Source organism: Canis aureus, chromosome 23 (genome assembly GCF_053574225.1).
Source record: "Canis aureus isolate CA01 chromosome 23, VMU_Caureus_v.1.0, whole genome shotgun sequence".
Taxonomy (NCBI): Eukaryota; Metazoa; Chordata; class Mammalia; order Carnivora; family Canidae; genus Canis; species Canis aureus.
In genome coordinates, this window is record NC_135633.1 from 6711989 (window position 1) to 6732656 (window position 20668).

The 20668-nt window shown below is 44.1% G+C and overlaps 1 long non-coding RNA gene across 2 annotated transcripts in view; it reads right to left on the bottom strand.

Annotated features, from left to right (window-relative positions):
- Window positions 1–20668, bottom strand: part of LOC144294525 (uncharacterized) — a 105513-nt gene that overhangs the window by 83347 nt on the left and 1498 nt on the right. The window lies entirely within an intron of this gene.

Genomic DNA, 20668 nt, shown 5'->3' on the forward strand with positions numbered 1-20668 from the left:
AAAGCAACCTTTGTAGATTCCCTTCACTTTTTTTTAAAAAAATAAAGCTACCCAGAGATGTTTTTATTATCAGCCGAGCTACATCCTCTGCCTCCCCTAAAACATCTCAGGGCCTCACAAACGTAGCCTACTTAGGTGCCTCAAGGTGTACGGTGCTATATCTCTGGAGCACCCGACGGGTATGCACAGCCAGTGTACCCAGCCCCCACCACAGGGATCATCTTGCTCAATTTTTCACTTTACACATGGAACACACTGTGCATCAAGTTGGTTCAAGCCCTTTCCCAAGATCACAGAGTCAATTAGTGGGTGAGAAACCATGTGTCCTGGCTCCCAGTTTCTAAGCTTACGCTCCCCGATCTTCTCCTTGCCATTCCTATACTGTCCTGTGAAGGGCTGCCCATCTCCCCCCCCCACCTCTGTTGTCAGTGGGCTTCCACTGGTTCAGACACCGAGAGGCGCTGGTGGAGGTTGGGCTGTTGGAGAAAGAGAGAAGCAAAGAGGGTGTTGACGTTATCCATGGGCGGCAATGCCCCCATATTGCATCTTCCACCCAGGAGTCTCATGATGAAGCAAATTAAGACTTAATCTTCACATTGAGGATGGAAGACTTCAAGGCTTGGGGGGGCTGCGTCGGTCACGTGGATGAACAAAGCAGGGCCTGAGGGCACCACAGGGCACACTCAGCCCAGCGAAAGAGGCGGCCACACAGCTCCAGCCAACCACTGCCATGTGCAAAGCTGGCTTGCGCTGCCTCTTCCTCTGAGTTTTTAATTCAGAGAAGACATCCAGGACTGTGTGTGAATTTTTTTTTTCAGTTTTAAGTGGTACAGGATATTTTGTTTGAATTTTTTATACTCTACGTGTCGAACACAAACTAGCTGTGGGAAGCACTTGGCAAAGAGTTGGTCATGATGGCTTTGGAACAGCACCTCACCTGGAAAGGAAACATGCCTTTAAGTGCTGACAATGAAGTGCAGGGTGACATGACCGTCCAGGTTGTCTCTCTCCTCTGCTGCCCTCGACATCAACCACTTGGTTATTCCAGACCCTCATTTTATCTTGCTAAAAGATCTCGGCCCAGTTGCTTAAACGTTCCTCTCCACTTGGTGCATTTAAACACGGGCCAAGCATGATCCTACAGAGTTTGTGGGAGTCAAGAGGGCAGCGTTTGATAAAGAACATGAAACAGGGGTGGCCAGAGAGCAAACAAATCCTGCTGTAAGTACATGGCATACCTTCAGTTATTATCTCCAAATAAACCCTGGTAATGAGGTTTGGGGTTCCCCTCGGTTGCATGTTGATGATGAATTCTCTGCGGAACTGACTCCAACCCATTAAGCAAGCTTGCTCCTGCCACCGTGGCTGTTAATTTGACAGGACACTGTCACATTAAGTAGAACAAACATGTTTTCGCCCAGTCGGCCATCCAGAACCGACATGGCTGTTACTCTAACAACTGGATATTGATTGGAATCACTCACCCCTTCCGACCCTCCGCTGGGAGGTGGGGACCAAGGCCCGGCTGCTTGAGGATTTGCTTCTTTGGCACACGTGGGTAGCATGTTAAGGACGGCCACAAATTTTAAGCCGTTTAGCTCCTTGTCATGTTCATCCGTCAGACGCTGTCTCTGGTTCTCATTTTCATCAGTGGGACAATAGGCCCTGAATAAATCACTCCGTGTATTAATTTTATGGGTCTACACCTCCACGTGGGAGGAGCATTGTTTTCAGCATTTACAGCCCTATAAATACACAGCATCAGAAGGCACAAAAAAAGAATTCTATAGAAAGTCCAAAACGAGAATCAGAAATGTAAAACCCCTGGATTTTTAAAATTCAAAGAAATTCTCTAGCCCTTTTTTTTTTTTTTTTTATCTGTGTGACTGAAAGACATAAGACACCCACTTGGTTTTTGAATTACTGACCCATTTGCCAGATATGATCTTAAAGTCTTCCTGTAAATCAAACCTGCTAGACTAGAATTTATGTTTAACTAGTTTTTAGTTTCTGCTTATTTATTTTATTTTATTTTATTATTTTATTATTTTATTTTATTTTATTTTATTTTATTTTATTTTATTTTATTTTATTTTATTTTATTTATTTTATTATTTTTTAGTTATTTTAAACGTGCTTGTTACTCTACGTGCCTACTGTTTAGCAAAGTTGGCGTCTCACCCAGTAGTTGATCACAGATAAAATGTAACCTGTGCGTTTCCCTGTGGCTCCGTGCCCACCTGAACCTGCTTTGTGCCCTGCCAACGTGCGTTAAATCCATTAGGGAATCTCCTGAATGACAAGGACCTTAGAGAACATTTAGTCGAATTGTTGATCAGTGTCCTTTGCCTGTTCTGGAACATTCCTAAGTCATCATCTGATATTTGCTTGAACACCTCCGGTGATGGTAAACTCACTACTGCCCTCGAGGATTCTAGTAAAAATGCTGTTTTAGTTGGCAAAAATATGTTGACATAAGCTTCCTTGTGTTGGTTACAGATCCTCGGTCATATAATAGAGGTTAAATCTCTTTTCTGTATGGCATTCATTAGAATATTTGAAAATAGATGTGGTGTTCTTCTTCGGTATCCTTCAAACTGAATGTATAGGTTCTTTCAACTGTTTCTCCTATAGCAGGGGTCTGCAAACTGTAAATCAAACCTGCTAGAATAGAATTTATGTTTACCTAGTTTTTAGTTTCTGCTTATTTTATTTATTTTTTAGTTATTTAAAAGGGCCACCTTTATTATTTAATTGAGGGCCACCTCTAGACTGCCACTTACACACGTGAATAAACTTTCATTAGAGCACGTCCAACTATTTACAGATTACCTGTAGCTTCTCCCATAATTCTTTCACAGGAATGGCAGACAGAATTGGTCAGTTGTGATAGAGACCTTGTGGCCCACAGAGCCAAAAATAAATTTAATTATCTGGTCCTTTTTATATGTGTACAAAAAGTTGGCTGCCCCTGCCCTACACCGTGGCAGGTCAAGTCCCCTCATCATCTTTATTCCTTCCCAGATGCCTGTCAGTTTTTCCCTCTCCAAGACTGTGACCCTTCCAAACTTCAGAAGCAGGTGTCCCTTCTTTCTGGATATTCTTTCTTCTAATGCAGCAAAAATCTGCTGGCTTACAAAAATTTCAAGGCACAAAGCCATCCTCAGTTAAACTAGTGAGATTAGCCTCTAAAAATAAGTTTCTGTAGTTTTCCTCCAAATCAAGTCTTATTTCGATGTCTTACGGCTGCTTTAAAGTATATTTTGGAGGGACGCCTGGGCGGCTCAGTGGTTGAGCATCTGCCTTCGGCTCAGGGCATCATCCCGGGGTCCTGGGATCGAGTCCCCCATTGGGCTCCCCGCAGGGACCCTGCTTCTCCCTCTGCCTGTGTCTCTGCGTCTCTCTGTGTCTCTCATGAACAAATAAATAAATCTTTAAAACACATATATGTATGCTTTTGAGTCGCTATTCTTGCATAGCATTGTTCTAGACGCTACAAAATACTAAATAAAATAGTCCTTCCCCAAAAGAGTTCATGCCTGGTTATATAGAGGGAGAATTTACAAAATAACTGATTTTACTTCTTTATCTCCCTTCATTGGATTACCCTCTCCACAAAGGCAAAGAGCTATGCCTGCCTTGTTCTACTGTCTCCCTCATGCCTGGAACAGTGCCTGGCACATAACAGATGCTCAGAATACATTGATTGGATGAAGGAACTAGTTAAAAGAGAAAGATAAAATATCAACATTTAACTAAGGTGGTTTTTTTGTTTGTTTTGTTTTTTTGTTTTTTAGATAGAGAGAACACATGAGCAGGGAGGGGCAGAGGGAAAAGGAGAGAGAATAAAATCTTAGGCAGACTCCACACTCAGCATGGAGCCTGAGGCAGGGCTTGATCCCACGACCCCATGATCATGACCTGAGCCGAAATCAAGAGTCGGCCGCTCAACTGCCGGAGCCACCCAGGTGCACCTTAGCTATTAAATTGTGTGATGCAGATTATATGAAAAATCTGAATTCTGGGTAGAGATAGATCAACACGATGAGGACATAGAGCTGGATGGAAACTTTGTCGTGTAATCTAACCTCCGTCAAAATGGAAATTCTGCTTATGGTCTGCAGATTCATATTTCTCATTTGCATCGGAATCTTCTAGTACACTTTTATCAAAAACAAGAGATTCCTGATACCCACAACTGACCCGCGAATTAGATCTCTGAATGTGGAGCCCAGAAACTCACAGTTTTCAGCAAGCAGTGCAAGTGAATCTCTTGAACCCTCCAATTTGAGAACTACCACTCTCAACAGAAGGTGGCCCACCTCTACGTGAACACCTCTAGCGATGAAGATCTCATCCTACCGGGGACCAGCTTCTATGTTTGTCAGCTTTAGTGGTTGGGAAAAGTATTTTTCAGGCTGCAATCTGTCCCCTAGAATTTCTGGTCGTTGGTCTCAGTTACATTCATTAAAATCATAGAGAACAAATTTTATTTTTTTCTCTTCCCCATGACAGCCCTTCAGATGGGTGAAGATACCTATAAAATTCCTTCTCTAAGCTAAACAGTTTTGGATTGTTAAATCCTTCTCTAAGCTAAACAATTTTGGATGCTTTAACTTTGTTGTTGTTCATTGGCAGAACCACCCAGGGTCTATCAGTTACTCCAGGATTGAGTCTCATCAGACCCATTGGAAGAGGAGAAGAGGAGACTTGCTCATAAATCATGAATTCCTGTTTCCACATCCTTGCTGCTCTCCTGACAAGTTCCATATTCCTCAATATCTATCTTAAAACATGTCTCCCAGAAAAGACTAGTTTAGTGGTCAGGCTGCAAGTCACAGAATCAGACTTTAACATTAATTAGCTCTGAAAAAAAAAAATAGCTCTGCAACCCAGGGTGATTATTGTTTCACCTTTGTTAGCTTCCATTTACCTGTTTTTTAAAACAGACTGAAAAAAAATCACTGGTAATATTTGTAAAGTATTTTAGGCAGCAGTTGGTATATGGTGAACTTTCAAAAAATGTCGATTACTACTATTACCCTCCTGGCGGAATGAGACCATTTCTTCCCAGGAATCCTGTGAGTGTTGTAATTTTTTTATTTACATTCCCGTCTCCTGTGGCAGGTGCTGAACTTCTCAAGGCGGGGACCACATCTGACTTATCTCTAGCCACAGCTTCTAAAGGCCCACTGGGGAGAGCTCAAATAATCCAATACTCTCTAAATAAGTTTTCAACCTTTCCAATATTTTGTGTATTGCCAACCCTCTACGCTGAGCCTCGAAACTAGGCCAACGCTAATAATACACCCAACTCTGCGGGCAACCAGTTGATAAAAGGCACCTTCCCACCAGCCCGGGTGGTGGTAATTGTCTCAGATCCAGCTTCCCTGCCCTTGCCCTTGCTCCTGTGTTGAGTCTATATCCGTCTCTTACACATGATCCTCTGGCTTGGTCACCAGGCTTTCATTTTGCGCTTGCCTTGTGGACTCAAGGACTGGGTTTGAGCTTGCTCTCTGCTTCCCCATGCTTCTGACCCCCGGGAGCAGCTACCCTGCCTGCCTTACTTGCCGTCTCTAGGGCCTCGAGCTGCACCCCCTGTTGGACATCTGGCCAGCACTCTAGCCATGCCAGAGAAGAGCAAAGCAGAAGAATGAGAAAGATGCCACGATGCAGGGCCGGCTACACATCGGTCTGCTCCAGCCTCACCACGTCCTTTTGGTTTCAACCGTGTGCTATGCAGTCAGAGGGTGCAAGTAGCACATCATTAATATTTCAGGGATTATTATCGGTGATGAAGTGCGGATAGAGCTGGCTCAACCGAGACACGGGGTTATGTAAGTAAGTCCCGGAAAATGTCATCAGTGTCAGCTCCAGAAGTCAGAAGGGAGGATGACGGTATCGGGCCTCAGAGCAAACCGCAGGTGCCGAGTTTGACCTCCTTTGTCTTTGCTGCGGTGGCCCGACGCCCAATCAATCTTTGAACGGGTGTGAGGCTTTGCACAGAAGAGGCTGGCGCGGTCCAGCGGGGTGGGCGGGTTGATGGAGAGTGAGTGTGGCATTGCTGGGTTCAGACGGAATTAAGGATTCATGAGAGCACAGGCAGGCAGGCAGGCAGCCCTGAGCGCAGACACAGTGAGTCACAAGGGAGTCCCGGTGAGCCTTCGGGTCCCAAATAAGCAAGGAATTGCTTTCTGATGATGCCAAACTATAAATATCATCACCTCAGAAAACCAGCTTCTCTTTCACAACGTCAGGAACGAGCGAAGTAAGACTGCGAGGCCGGATGTGTTGGTGGGTAAAGAATATGAAGAGCACTGGCCCCCCCGTAGCCACTCTGGAAAGAATGGTCAAGAGGCCTAGTTTTCTTAAGCTATTATTTGAACCGTATTCTAATCACACTGAGAGTCGTGCATGGGATGCAGACGAGATCCATCTCTCTGTGTCCTTACTGGGTGCTAAAAGCGGAGGCGTTGGCTCTGGCTGTGGCCCTGCCCCGGGGTTGCTGGCCGCCGAGCATCACCTGCCCTCAGCGGAGGACACTGTGGTCTGGATTCGGGGTGATGCTGACCCCTCCCCTCCTTACACTCTTCCAGGTTTCACTCTCTCAACCGAAGACAGAAAGCTGGAGCATAGTCATTAATTAGATTTGGGCCAGAATTTTCTGAAAAGCCTGGGAAGGAAGCGTGTCCAGAATCCTTGGGCCTGTCGTCTCTGACTCTGCTGTGCTGGTCACTTCTTGCGGCCTGTCCCCCCGGGGGCTTAAGGACTCGGTGCTTACTTAAGTAAGTGCTTAAGTAAGTAAGTACTTAAGTAAGTAAGTATTTAAGTAAGTACTTACTTAATCCTACTCACACCCCATGAGGGGTTGAGTCCGGGCACCCCGGGAGCTGTCTGGTCCTGCCAGGGCGGCCCTACTTTCAGCAAAGTGGTGCCCTAGTAAGGTGTCCAAATAGAGGAAGTGGGATCCGGCTCCTCCACGGCCGTGCTGTCCCCCCTGGGTGCCCCGGGGGGAGGTGCTGCACCTTTGCACACTCCCGGGAGGAGTGTGAACACCCGGAGTCTGCCCAGACACACGCGTAACCTGCTCCGACCCTGCAGGCCGCGGCTGCAGCTTGCCAGAGTGTGTCACACAAAGGGAAGCAAAAAGACCTAATTTGGGGACACAGGCTACCACGTAGGGCCTGCATCAGCATGGCCGCACTAGACTCTAACGTTTGGAAGCTGATTAAACCAAAGCAGGTCTGAGCTGTGCACTACGTGACCCGAATCCCATTAAGGCGACTCTGTGCATCATCTGGGAAGAGCTCATCCACTTTCTCTGAGCTCTTCCAATTTCTAACTGTTCTGTCCGGGGTTATTTGTTGACTAAATGGAAGGAGGCAGTGCTCCTGGCTATTTTGTGTTCCTATCTTTACAAACATCAACCAAAAAAAAAAAAAAAAAAAGATTCCAGCACCTAACCAGACGAATGCAAATAAAACATTATCTCTTTGATTAATCGCAGCAATATCACAGAACATTCATCTTTTATTAAAAAGAATTGTCGGCTTTCCAGAATCTGGGGGGAGTTTTATTGTTTCCTCCGTTTTTATGGTCATGTAAAGGAAAGCAGTGTTACATCAATCTAACACTTTTCTTTTCCGTGGATGTAATTTATACCATGTAAACTTCGCAGCTTCCTTTCAATGCTCTAAAATCACGCTGTAGGCTCCTCATCTGGGATTTTTATTACATAAATACAACTCTGAGTTTAGACTTAAGTATATATATATATTTTTTTCTCTTCTCTAAGAAGCATTATAACTTGGAAGGCACAACATGGATATATTTTTATTGTTTCTATCTTCGCTCACAATATGCCCATACATCAGAACCAGGTTTGGGCTCTACTAAAATCCATCTGTGGTTGTGACAGATGTTAATGAAAAAAAAAATCATACAATTTTTTTTTCCCCAGAATAAAAGCCCGTGAGAAATAGCGTGGAATCTGTGGGTGAAAATAATAATTTAAAAAAGTTGCTATCTAAGAAAGCACACGGAATATCAGAATAGCATTAAAAGCCCTGAGATTTAGGGGGAAAATGTCCCTCCTGCAACAAGGTGTTTATAGGCTCACCCTATAAGTCCATTCACCACCTGGCCTCAGTCTGTCTTCTCAGGCCTCCTTCTCTTTCTTACCCCCACCCCCACCCTGACTAACCTACCACTCTAGACTCTTTGGTTAATCCCAATTCCCTGAATATATGTACTTTCATACCACCTTGACATTGCCCATGCTGTTCCCTCCATCTTCCCGCCTTCTCGTTTCTTCTCTAGCTGCTAAGAGCTACTTACTCTTCCAGACTCGACTCAGCTATCACCTCTCCAGGGAAGCACTCCTAATGCACACTTTGTTGACTGTACCCTCCTCACCCAGCACAGAACACTATCAGCACCTGGCATGGCTGGCACAGTTTATCTAAGTCCCTTAACTACCCTGGCATGGTAACTGGCATGAGCATGAGCAGTGAATGAATGAATATGCCAACCAATCAATTCTCAGTGAACGGGCCTGGAAACTTTCTTCAGCTTCTATGACCTCCTCTGAGTCACTTTCCTGTTTAAATTATTCTTGCCCTAATTTTGCAGTGAACCCAGCTGTTCATTGGTGGTTCCAAAGCTCTTGTCAAGTCCTGCACTTGTCCTAGTAATATCTATATTGTTCCCATTGACAAGTCCACAATATTTTCTTTGGGAACTTCTGACATGTTTTTAGAATATAAATTGAGCACCAGACTGAGTAAGAGTCAGGAGACTGACAATCTGGTCCTGAATATTCTACTAAAAATGTACTGCAAAGCCTGAGCAAATTTTTATCCCTTTCTGGGTCTTTGTATCATCTGTTGTTAAATTGGGAGGGTACCCGGAATGTCTTAGATCCCTTTCAACTTGAGAAAAAGAGCATGATTGATCATGTTCTAAGAGTAGCCCCCCTGAAAGGAGTAATTATAGTTTAATAGAGACATTTCATCTAATTAATATTTATTGATTATTATATATGATTTTTTTTTCATTTGTTCTAAGATCTGGGGATACAGCAGTAAGAAAAACAGTGGAAAAAATGCCATCCATGTAGTTTACTTCCTGGTAAACTGGAAAATAGATGATAAACAACTCATCAGTGTATATGTATGCATATATTTATCTATTTACCTAACAAATCAGGGGGTGGTAAGAGCTATGGAAGGAAAAATTTCAAAAACAGATTAATACAGAGAGTGAGACTGTAGTTGAGGTGAAGGTGGAAGGATAGATGGTTTATGGTTTTATATAGTAGGTCCAGGTTTATGATATTATATATTATGTCCTGTATGTCCAGAGAGATGGCCTCACATATACAGTGACAACTGAGCTGAGAGAGAGGGGTGTTCCAATTAAAGAGAACAGCAAGTGCAAAGGACCTGCGGTGAGAATGTGACTGGTTTGCTAGAAAAAGAGGTTGAATAATGTGAGAGGATCAGAGAGGATGAGAAATGAAGAGGTTGGAGAAGAGGAAAGAGATCTCAAGGGCCTTGTCGGCCGCTGTGAGTGCTTGGCTTTGAATATGATGAGAAACTGCTGGAAGAACCAAAGGAAACGAGTGACAAGATCTCAGTCAAAATCATGGAATGCCCCCCCCACAAAACGGCTGAGTTGAGAACAGACGGGAGATGGTCAGGGCAGCACACACAGAGAGGGGCTATTACAAACAATCCACATGTAACAGTGCAAGTAAGTTGGTCTTGGGCAGAAGCAGGGGAGATGAGAAGCTGTTGGATTCCATTTTTACTAGAAGTTAGTGCTGATAGAATTTCCGATAGGTGAGTCCCGCACAGAGTGGGACAAAGAGCTGTGACCGACTACAGCATTTGTGGCCTCAGCAGGTGGAAGGTTAGAGCTGGCACCCCGGGAAGGCTGCAGAACGAACGGGAGAGGCAGGGGTAAGTTGGTGAGAACACTCAGGAGTTTCGATTGGGACACGAAGTCTGCGAGGCCTCGTACATCAAGTGATTATGTCACGCAGGCCGTTCAGCTAGATCCTGGAATTCCAGAATGAGTTCTGAGTTGGGGACATGCATTTTAGAAAGATCGAGATAGAATTACCTTCAGACATAGGGGAGTAGGTGACATCACCAAGGAGTGAACATGGACAGAGAAAGAGTGGTCCAAGACAGAGTCCCGGGGAGCTCTAGGAATGAGACGTTGAGGCGATGAAGGGAGACGGCCAAGGAGCTCGAGAAGCGGTGATCAGTGAGGTGAGAAGAGAACCGAGAGACATTAGGTCCAGGAGCCAAAGGCAAAGAGTGTCTTAAGAAGATGACAGGCGATGTCAAATGTCGCTGAGAGGGAAGTGTGGTGGAACTTGAGTCAGCTCTCGCTTCCCATTGCACTCCTGGGAGTCTATTTCCAATCAGGGTCATCCTAGACCCTGTGCCAAGCAGGGACCCCGTCTTCTCACCACGGTCTGTATGAATTTGCACACTCTGCGGCTACACCGGGCAAAGCCTGAGAACATACCCATGGCAGCCTGAGCCAGCTCTACAGGCCAGCAGAGCCTTCCGGCAAGGCCTCTTAAGTCAGCATCATCGGGTGCCCGGGCCATACAGGGTCTGTCTCAAGTGCACACCAGCACTTCTGCTCCGTCGCAGGCCCCCCACCCCACAGTATTTCTCATTCTCAATGCAAAGGATGACATATCGACCCTGCTCTCCTTTTGAAAAACAATCAGGTTTCACATTTAAAAAAATTGACACTAGTTGTTCATGTTACTGCTGTTATTATTCTTAACCGCTTGCATTTACAAGTACTAGGTATCCTTTTAATCACTTTAATGTGTATGATTTTGTTAAATCCTCATAACATCCTATGTGACTGGTATTACTATCACCCTGCCCGCAGATGAGGATAGTAAGCCCCAAAGAGGTGAAGCGGCTTATCTAAGGTCAAACAGCAAGTTAATGGCAGATTCTGTCGTCAAACCCAAAAGTCGTCTTCTGGAGGTCTCAGGCAAGAAATAAAACGGGAATATTCTGTTTTCCCAAACGCCCTGTTCCCTGGATAATATATGTATTTTGAACTCCGTTCCCAAATGCTCCCTTTTGTAATTCTCAAAAAGGTTAAGCTATCTGGAACTAGCCCCAGAATTTTCCTGATGCTTGAAATGAAGCCAATATCTACATTTTCTACCCCCTTAGATGGTTATGCTACTGCTTGAACAAGGTATCTCATGATCACTCTGTCCAGTGAGTAAAGAGCCATTTGAGTGGTGGCCTTCTAGTCCTTCAGGATTCTAAAACTGATTCAAATGATTACCAGCATTTCTGGAAATATGACCATACGATAATTAGCTTCTGGGTTTACTTTTTTGGGTCATATGCCGAATGTTAGACACCAGACCTCGGTGACTAAGCAGTAGTTAGAACTTTACTAGCATCTTGGTTATGACAAGTATCTGTTTGGTAAGAAGTAACAGAATTCTTTTTCTTTAAGTGAATGGTGGCTGAGATGACTGTTTTAAAAAAATAATAAATCCATAAATTTGAAATGTCAAGTCATTTGTTAGAGAAAGGATCATTCAAATTCCTTAGTAGACAGAGAGACTGGTTTTTTTTAAGTTGTCCATGCTATTGAAAAGCAACCAGATTAGAGCCCCTCTCCTCCTCCTAAAAATAGATATACATGCAAATTTAGGCTGTAACTTTGTCTCCTTGTTCAGTGAAAAAAAAAAATCCATGGGAAATCTTATTTCACGGAGAATGTGGCTAAATAACACTAAATCTCTATATTTAATGGACACCAGGATGTGTTGTGTTGAACTGTTTCCATTTTCCTCTGTGCTCTCCATTCACTCTGACACCCTGGATCACTGCAGGCAGATCTGGGAAGTGTTAGGGAAGAGAGGGATGCTGAGTCATCCGTAGTCTCCTCTGGCCTCCTCAGTTTCTCACCCAGAACCTTCCACAGACCTTTGAAAGTAGTCACAGCGGGATCAGGCTTGTGGTCTCTACTGTGGTTTACTACGTGTGTGGGGGTATGTGTATGTGTGTGCGCTTGCACACATGAGAAAGCAGGACCACCAGCTCCCACGGGGAACAAGCCTAAGTTCCTTACTTCATTAGCAAAACAGTCTACCTAACAGGGCTTCCTGATGCAGTTGGAACCTGGGCTCTGAGCCCATCTTTCCTTCTTCAATGGCATGAGGTAGCAAAAACATGCTGAGAGGAGTCCAGGAGCAGCAGCTGGGTAGCTCTGGCTCAGAGTCTTTTATGAGGTTATGGTCAGAATGATGACCAGTCCAGTCATCCAAAGGCTGAGGATCTGCTTCAAACCTCCCTCACAGGGTGATGGAAGGAGGATCTGGCTCCTTGCTGGCTGCTTCCTGAAGGCCTCAGCTCCTCACCAACACACCTGTGCCTTGGGCAGCTTACGTACCCTAGCAACATGGCATTTGGCTTCCTCCAGAGCCAAGGATCCAAGGGAGCAACTAAGACATCATGCCGAGCATCAGGGAGATGATACATCATCATTTTCTCTGTGATCTATTCACTGGGGGTAAGTCACTAAGTCCAGCCAGCTGTCAAGGGCGTGGAGTTGAGCTCTACCTCTTGAAGGGAGGAGTATTAAAAACTCCGTAAACATATTTTAAATCCACAATGAGATCCCACCTCACACCAGTGAGAATGGCGAAAATTAACAAGACAGGAAACCACAGTGTTGGAGAGGATGTGGAGAAAGGGGAACCCTCTGCATTGTTGGTGGGAATGTGACCTGGTGCAGCCACTCTGGAAAACTGTGTGGAGGTTCCTCAAAGAGTTAAAGATAGATCTGCCCTACGACCCAGCAATTGCACTGCTGGGGATTTACCCCAAAGATGCAGATGCAGTGAAACGGCAGGACACCTGCACCCCAATGCTTATAGCAGCAACGTCCACAATAGCCAAACTGTGGAAGGAGCCTCGGTGTCCATTGACAGATGATGGATAAAGAAGCTGTGGACTGTGTATACAGTGGGATACTGCTCAGCTGTCAGAAAGGACAAATACCCACCATTTGGTTCGACATGGATGGAACTGGAGCGTCTTATGCTGAGTGAAGTAGGTCAGTCAGAGAAGGAAAAACATTATATGGTCTCATTCATTCGGGGAATATAAAAATTAGTGAAAGGGAATAAAGGGGAAAGGAGAGAAAATGAGTGAAAATATCAGTGAGGGTGACAAAACATGAGAGATTCCTAACTCTGGGACATGAACAAGTGGTAGTGGAAGGGGAGGTGGGCAGGGGGTGGGGGTGACTGGGTGATGGGCAATGAGGGGGGCACTTGGCAGGATGACCACTGGGTGTTATGCTATATGTTGGCAAACTGAACTCGAATAAAAATTACTTACTTACTTACTTAATTAATTAATTAATTAAAAAACCAAACCAAAACAAAAAACATATTTTAAATCTACGACACTTAATATGCTAGAAAGTACTCTAGGCATATTACCCTGCCCCCTAACTCTATGAGTTTAGGGATTACTCTAGTTCCCACTTTACAGACGAGGTCAACGAGGCCTCAAAGTTTCAAGATACTCCCAGGGATGTGGTATTACTGGGATTCCAAACCAGTTGAATAATTTTGAAACATCAAAAAAATTTTTTTCCTCAGTAGAAATCTTTTTTTTCAAAGAGTAAAAAAAAGAGAGAACATGTGCATGTGAGTGGGGCGAGGGAGGGGGAAGAGGGGCGGAGGGAGAGGGAGAGAGAGAGAACCCCAAGGGGACCTCATGCCCAGCGTGGAGCCAGACATGGGGCTCAAGGTCACAACCCTGAGATCACTACCTGAGCCGAAATTAGGAGTTGGGCACTTAACCGACTGAGCCACCCAGGCGCCCCCAGTGTAAATCTTAACAAAGCTTCCTTCTTCTTTTAAATCGATGATCTGTACATAGAATATTTGGTAATGCTTCAGGAAATAGAATTTTGAATTATGCAGAACATGTCAATCTCTGACATTGTCAAATAATTAAGAATGTGCTACTTCTGAATCAGGACCAATTGTGACAGGTCAATAAAGTCTACAGTATTTTACCATGTGGGTTGTACTTCATTCTCAAACGCCATCAGCCCAGAAGCATAGTTTTTAAAATATAAGAAGTTTATTTAGGAATTTGGCCATTTTTTCAGTTTATTTACCCAGGATGGTTAAAAGTTCTAAGAGATTCCCATAGAGTCAGCTGCAAAATTATCTCAGTGTCTTTTTCACCCCCTCTATCTTTTATGGTCTCAGATTTATTTCCAATTATCTCATCAACGTGGGGGCTGGAGTCGGGGGGAGCCCCACCATGAAATAACTCACACTGCCATTTAAGAGCTGCTTTCCTGCCAATAGTGGCCGGGGTTTAATTTACTAGGGGATAAAACTGCAGTTGTTGACCGAGTCAGAGCAGAAGGGGGAAAGACTCAATGATCCGGATGACGGCTTCACTAACAGGAAAAGAACAAATGTCAGCAAGATATTAATCAAATAAATAATAGATGAGAGGTAAAGAGGGGGCAGGGAGGGGAGGAAGGAAGGAGCATGAACAAATAAATGAATGAACAAAAGAATGAATAAAGAGACGTGGGTCTGAACCTGAAAGAGGGGAAGAATGGGCTTGGCATGATCTGCCATGGGGTGGAGAATAATGGTCTCAGAGCTTTGTGCAAAAGCCTTCCATGGCTTTCCACTGTGTAGAGCAAGGAGCAGCAGCCTGCTGCCTAAACTGCCTGACTTCCGCTGTTGGTCCCCCAAAGGGGCCAGCCTCCCACCTGAGGGCTGGCAGTCGGAGCCTCCTAGCAGCTTGACTAGGAGCTTGTGTCAGTCCCAGAGATCCTTCTCTGGGGCTGACACACTTCAGTCCCACAGAAGGACCTTGGAGACGTTGCCCTGAATCCTTTCCCCTCTCCAAGCATCCTTTGCTGCTCTTAGACAAGTACAGTTTTTATCCTCCTGTGTCAATAAAAGGAGCTACTCCCATTCAAAGATACTGGACCCACACCTCAATCGTCTATCTCGAAGCTAAAGATAATTTAGAAGTTCATCAAAAATATTGCAATGAGGGTTAAATGAGATAAAGCAGGTACAGCATTTGGCATAGTATCAGACACTGTCAGCTGCAACCATTGCTATTACTATTGCTATTATTATTATTATTATTAACTATATTTCAGGCTTTAGGAGCCCATTATTCCATCAATTGCTCCAAAGTTCAAAACAAACATGTAGTTCAACAGATAAAAATTAAAAAAAAAAAAAAAAAAACAGGGATCAAGGCTATTGAAATCTTCAAGCACACTCAGTAAATGGCACCTCTGTAATCACCTTAGGGTCCGAACAAATAAAGAAGAACAAAGCCAAGGAGCGGCAGATGGATGTCCAAGCATGACATTTTGACAGATAAAAGTTGGGCTGGGCCAGCCCGTGTGTGCACAGAGAATTAGGCAGGCTGTCCGCCCAGGTTCAGCCCCACGGCGTAGGGGCCGGCCTCCTCCTGCCCCACAGGGGGGCAGAGCCAACTCCCGGAGGAGCCCCGCAGAAAGACCACATCAAGACCTGGACCAGGGCGGCTGAGCTGAGTCTGCTGATGCCTCATTCATTCGTCACAAGTGTATTAATCAGATCACTCTTCCTCCTCCAGGTCAGAGTCAGCAAGAGGCAGACCAGGGGAAGGTATATACGCCCCGAGTGCCTCCCACATAAAAGAAAGCATCTCGAGGTAGGGAGGAGTGTTCCCCTGGAGGAGTGGTTTCATAGAGAAATCCTGACCATTGCAACCCAAGGTCCCGGCCCATCTGTCCAGAATGTTGGCTCTGGGAACAAAGACACAAAAGGTCACTTTGAAAGTCATCACACCCTCTAGGTATGGGATATGCCCTATAACAAATCATTTCCTTTACGGATGCATTTTCCTTTTTTTGCAACATATTGTTATGGAGGGATTTCCTACTTTCTTTCAGCCTAAGGAGTTGCTTCATAAACAAATGATAACTAAAGCGCTTAACCAGAGAACTGATTGTAAGAATAGTTGCCACAGTCCTGGAAAGCCCTGGACTCGTAACCTGAGGATCTGATTTTCAGTCCCAATCCAATCATTTTCTAGCTAAATATCCTTGACTGGTCATTTAAGTTAAATCTCAGGCATCAGGTCTTTCCAATGCGGAAGATGGTCTCATGTGATGAGACCTAAAATGTCTCATGTGATGCTGGTCACATCGCCAAAGGATATATGTCAAAGCACTTTGAAGGTGTTGTGCACGTAGGTGTGGCATCGCCAAGGGCTTCACACGTATTTTAATTACACAGATAAATGAGAGGATCTTATGCCTTAGGAGTTCCAGGCAAAGGAAAAGAAACCATCCAGGTTTTAACAGTATATGACAGTGAAGCAGAGAGGAAAAAAAAAAAAAGATTCTGTTTTCTCCCACTCGTAAATCCATTAATTTTTCATGATGGGCTTAGCCTTGGAGAGATTTTACATATTAGTTTTTTTTTTTTTTTTTTATGCCGTCCAAGGGCCGAAGATTTGGGAACCCGTAAGTTGCCAAACAATTGGATATTTCATATAGATGCAAAGCCACTATATTTATCCTTTTCAAAAAAGTCAGACTGAATCCAACACAAGTGTCTTCTTGTAAATGCTTTTCATTCAAAAATGAAACAAAAGATGTGCTGCTGCTAAGAGCCTCAAGGTCTAGAATGCCTCTGCGCTCCTTATTAGAATTCCTTTCTTCAAAATAGGCATTTTGTGTCCCCGAAGGACAAGCCCTGCGTTGGTTCAGCTCTAGGAATTGATTAATGTCGCAGGATGTGATGTATATTTAAGCCAGACTCGTGGTCTATTAGCAATTCACAAGCCGTGACTGTGCACCGTTCTGTGCTCAGCTCCTTTTTGCATCACAAAATGTTTATAAATCTGCCTCCGTCCTCAGAGCGGTATATAAACCCATCAGCAAATCGTGTGTACATGGAGGGAAGGGAAGTAGAAGGTTATGAATTTATCACAGCCGCCGGCTGCTCTGTGACAAATTAAATAGCACCCTGGCCACTGGGGTCCCCGCCAGACAGTCGGTCAGAATGAACTGTGGATAGATTGAACCTCCCTTATTGGTGACAAGTCAGCAGCTCACCCAAACATTATAAATCGTACCCCCCAGTCCCTAAAGAGAATTACACCATGCTCAAGGCAAGCCTCTCCTTGCTGCAAGACTGTAGTCTTAGGATTTCCTTAGAAGACAAAGAGCATTAAGGCAAAAAAAAAAAAAAAAAAAAAAAAGTCATGAGGCATAGGTGGAGAGCAGGAAACACAGGTGGGTGAGGAATGGTGGGAACATTATCTCATTTCCAGCCCCAGCAACTGCAGGGAGCATTCAGATTAACTGAATATGTATTATATATATATATTCCAGAAACGCTATAGCGTTTCTGGAACGTGAATTCTTTCCCTTCCCATGCTTGGGACTTTAACAGGCAGCAGAAAGTGGACAGAAAATGGGTCCAACCAAAGCGCTCACAAATACGCACTGACCCCTCCTCCAAGAGGTGAGTGTCCAGATTCTGTTTTCAGCAGGATTTAGTTGCAGGAAGACCTCAGTTTCCCTTTTAATCGAAGGGTATGTTGGGGTATGTTGGGGTACCTGGGGGGGCTCAGTGGTTGAGGATATGCTTTTGGCTCAGGTCGTGATCCCAGGATCCTGGGATCTGGTCCCACACAGGCTCCCTGTATGGAGCCTGCTTCTCCCTCTGCCTGTGTCTCTGCCTCTCTCTCTCTCTCTGTGTGTGTCTCTCATGAATAAATAAATAAAATCTAAATAATAATAATAATAATCTAAGGGCTAGTTTCCAAGATCTATAAAGAACTTATTAAACTCAACACCAAAGAAACAAACAATCCAATCATGAAATGGGCAAAAGACATGAACAGAAATCTCACAGAAGAAGACATAGACATGGCCAACATGCACATGAGAAAATGCTCTGCATCACTTGCCATCAGGGAAATACAAATCAAAACCACAATGAGATACCACCTCACACCAGTGAGAATGGGAAAAATTAACAAGGCAGGAAACTACAAATGTTGGAGAGGATGTGGAGAAAAGGGAACCCTCTTACACTGTTGGTGGGAATGTGAACTGGTGCAGCCACTGTGGAAAACTGTGTGGAGGTTCCTCAAACAGTTAAAAATATACCTGCCCTACGACCCAGCAATTGCACTGTTGGGGATTTTCCCCAAAGATACAAATGCAATGAAACGCTGGGACACCTGCACCCCGATGTTTCTAGCAGCAATGGCCACGATAGCCAAACTGTGGAAGGAGCCTCGGTGTCCAACGAAAGATGAATGGATAAAGAAGATGTGGTTTATGTATACAATGGAATATTACTCAGCTATTAGAAATGACAAATACCCACCATTTGCTTCAACGTGGATGGAACTGGAGGGTATTATGCTGAGTGAAGTAAGTCAGTCGGAGAAGGACAAACATTATATGTTCTCATTCATTTGGGGAATATAAATAATAGTGAAAGGGAAAATAAGGGAAGGGAGAAGAAATGTGTGGGAAATATCAGAAAGGGAGACAGAACGTAAAGACTGCTAACTCTGGGAAACGAACTAGGGGTGGTAGAAGGGGAGGAGGGCGGGGGGTGGGAGTGAATGGGTGACGGGCACTGGGTGTTATTCTGTATGTTAGTAAATTGAACACCAATAAAAAAAAATGAAAAAAAAATAATCTAAGGGTATGCAATTGTATTCAAAATATAAATGTTCAGTGATTGGAGGGAAGATACGCCATGACCAGCTATCCTAAAAGATCCTACAGTGGACTTAAAATTTCATCTTTTAAAGGTTTAGCTTATAAAATAAAGGTATTTCTTGTGTGTTATATGTATTTTATCCCAATAAACAAAGAAAAAGAAATAAGGTATTTTCTCCCAGAGAAGCACACATACGAACTAGAAAAAGGAGAGGTTTTCTGCAACTGCATCATAGAATCAAAGACTCTCAGAACTGGAAGGGCTCTTAGAAAAATGCATTCACTACAGAATTTTCCAGAATGTTTTTCTAAGTTATAGCTTTTGCACTAAGAAAGGATTCCAAAGTCAGAGTAGTCATTAGTTCTGCTCACTATAATCCAGCTTTCCTTTCCTCTGTGCAGTTTCTACCTTCCAGATAGTTGACTAGGGTCGTGTGACTAGTTCTGGCCAATGAATTTTGAGTGGGAATCAGATGTGTCGTATTTGGGCTGTAACATTTAATAGCTGGTTTGAGACCCTCCTAAACTTCCTCATTTCTTTCTGCCAAAATGATCTGCAATTTTCATGATGATGTCTACTCCATCGGCTGGTGTCCCTGAGTGACTATGAACATGAGTCCCATTAAACCACACTACAAATGTGATGAGAGAGTGAGAAGTGAGAGTATGGGGAGGGGGGGGGGGAAGAGAGAGAGAGAGAGAGAGAGAGAGAGAGACTTTCCTATTGTAAGCCTATGAAATTTGGTTGTATTTTTTCTATCCGCATAACCTGGTCTACACTGACTGACGCAAAGGCCAGTGGTGTTTGAAGGACGCAGATTTATACAGGTTTCTGTAGCACAGAAATGTTCAATAATAGAAAATATGAATCTTCAAGGCAGGCATATATTGGAAAACTTTCTCACGCGTATTTGACCACAGAAGTTTTTACTTTATTTTAGTTTAGTTTTTGTGTATTGTGCGGGGCCCCGACTGCCTTGTCGAACGAAGAGCACAGTGTTCCACAGAGCAATTAGGGAAAGAACTTCTGGTCCAATGTCTGCGGTTTAAAAAATAGGGAAGAAAGCCCTAAGAGATAAAGGTCTTCTCCAAGGTCACATTCAGTCATATCTGGATGCAGCCATGGGGTGGGGGTGGGGGCAGATGGCCACGGTCCATCGTGGACCTGGGAAACTGGGGTAGCTTCACCAGTGGATCAAACGTTTGCGATGTTCTGGCCTTTCACTGGGTCTTTACAAAGCTAACCCTGCGGAAGTGCCCATCCCCACCTGGCCACACAAATGAAAATCAACACAAAGTCACCCACAGAAACTACATTTTCCCACAGAAAATTAAAACAAACAAACAAAAAACACCCCTAAGAAAAGCTCTAAAGATTTCCCAACCAAGACAAAAGCTAGAGGTAAGTAACACTTTTAAGAAATGTGAGGGAAAACAATTTCTCAGGTGGATCTTCTCAACCAGGACTCTGTAGACTGCTGTGGGGGAAAGGGGTGTGTGTGGGGGGGGGAGAAAAAAATAAAAAAGAAAAGAAAAGGGAAAAAAAAAAAAAAGATCAGTTCTCTTGCTAAACCCTGGCAGTGAGAACCTCAAGGACATGTTGTACTCCTTTTCCTTGGGGAAAGCTTTAGCCAAAAAATGAGATTTCAGTCTGAGATGAGGGGGAAACTAATTCACTGAGGCTGTTGTTAAGCCGTCCAAGACATCTCTCTCCTTTGAAACAATTTATTTTGACTGTGGGAGAGGAGAAGCCCTAGTAGAATTTCTTTCTCTCTAACAGAATCACAGAAGTCAGGCTGATAGCTTAGACACTGTGGGAGCAAAGGTCTACCGAAACATTATTTGGATTTAATCACAGTATCAAAGG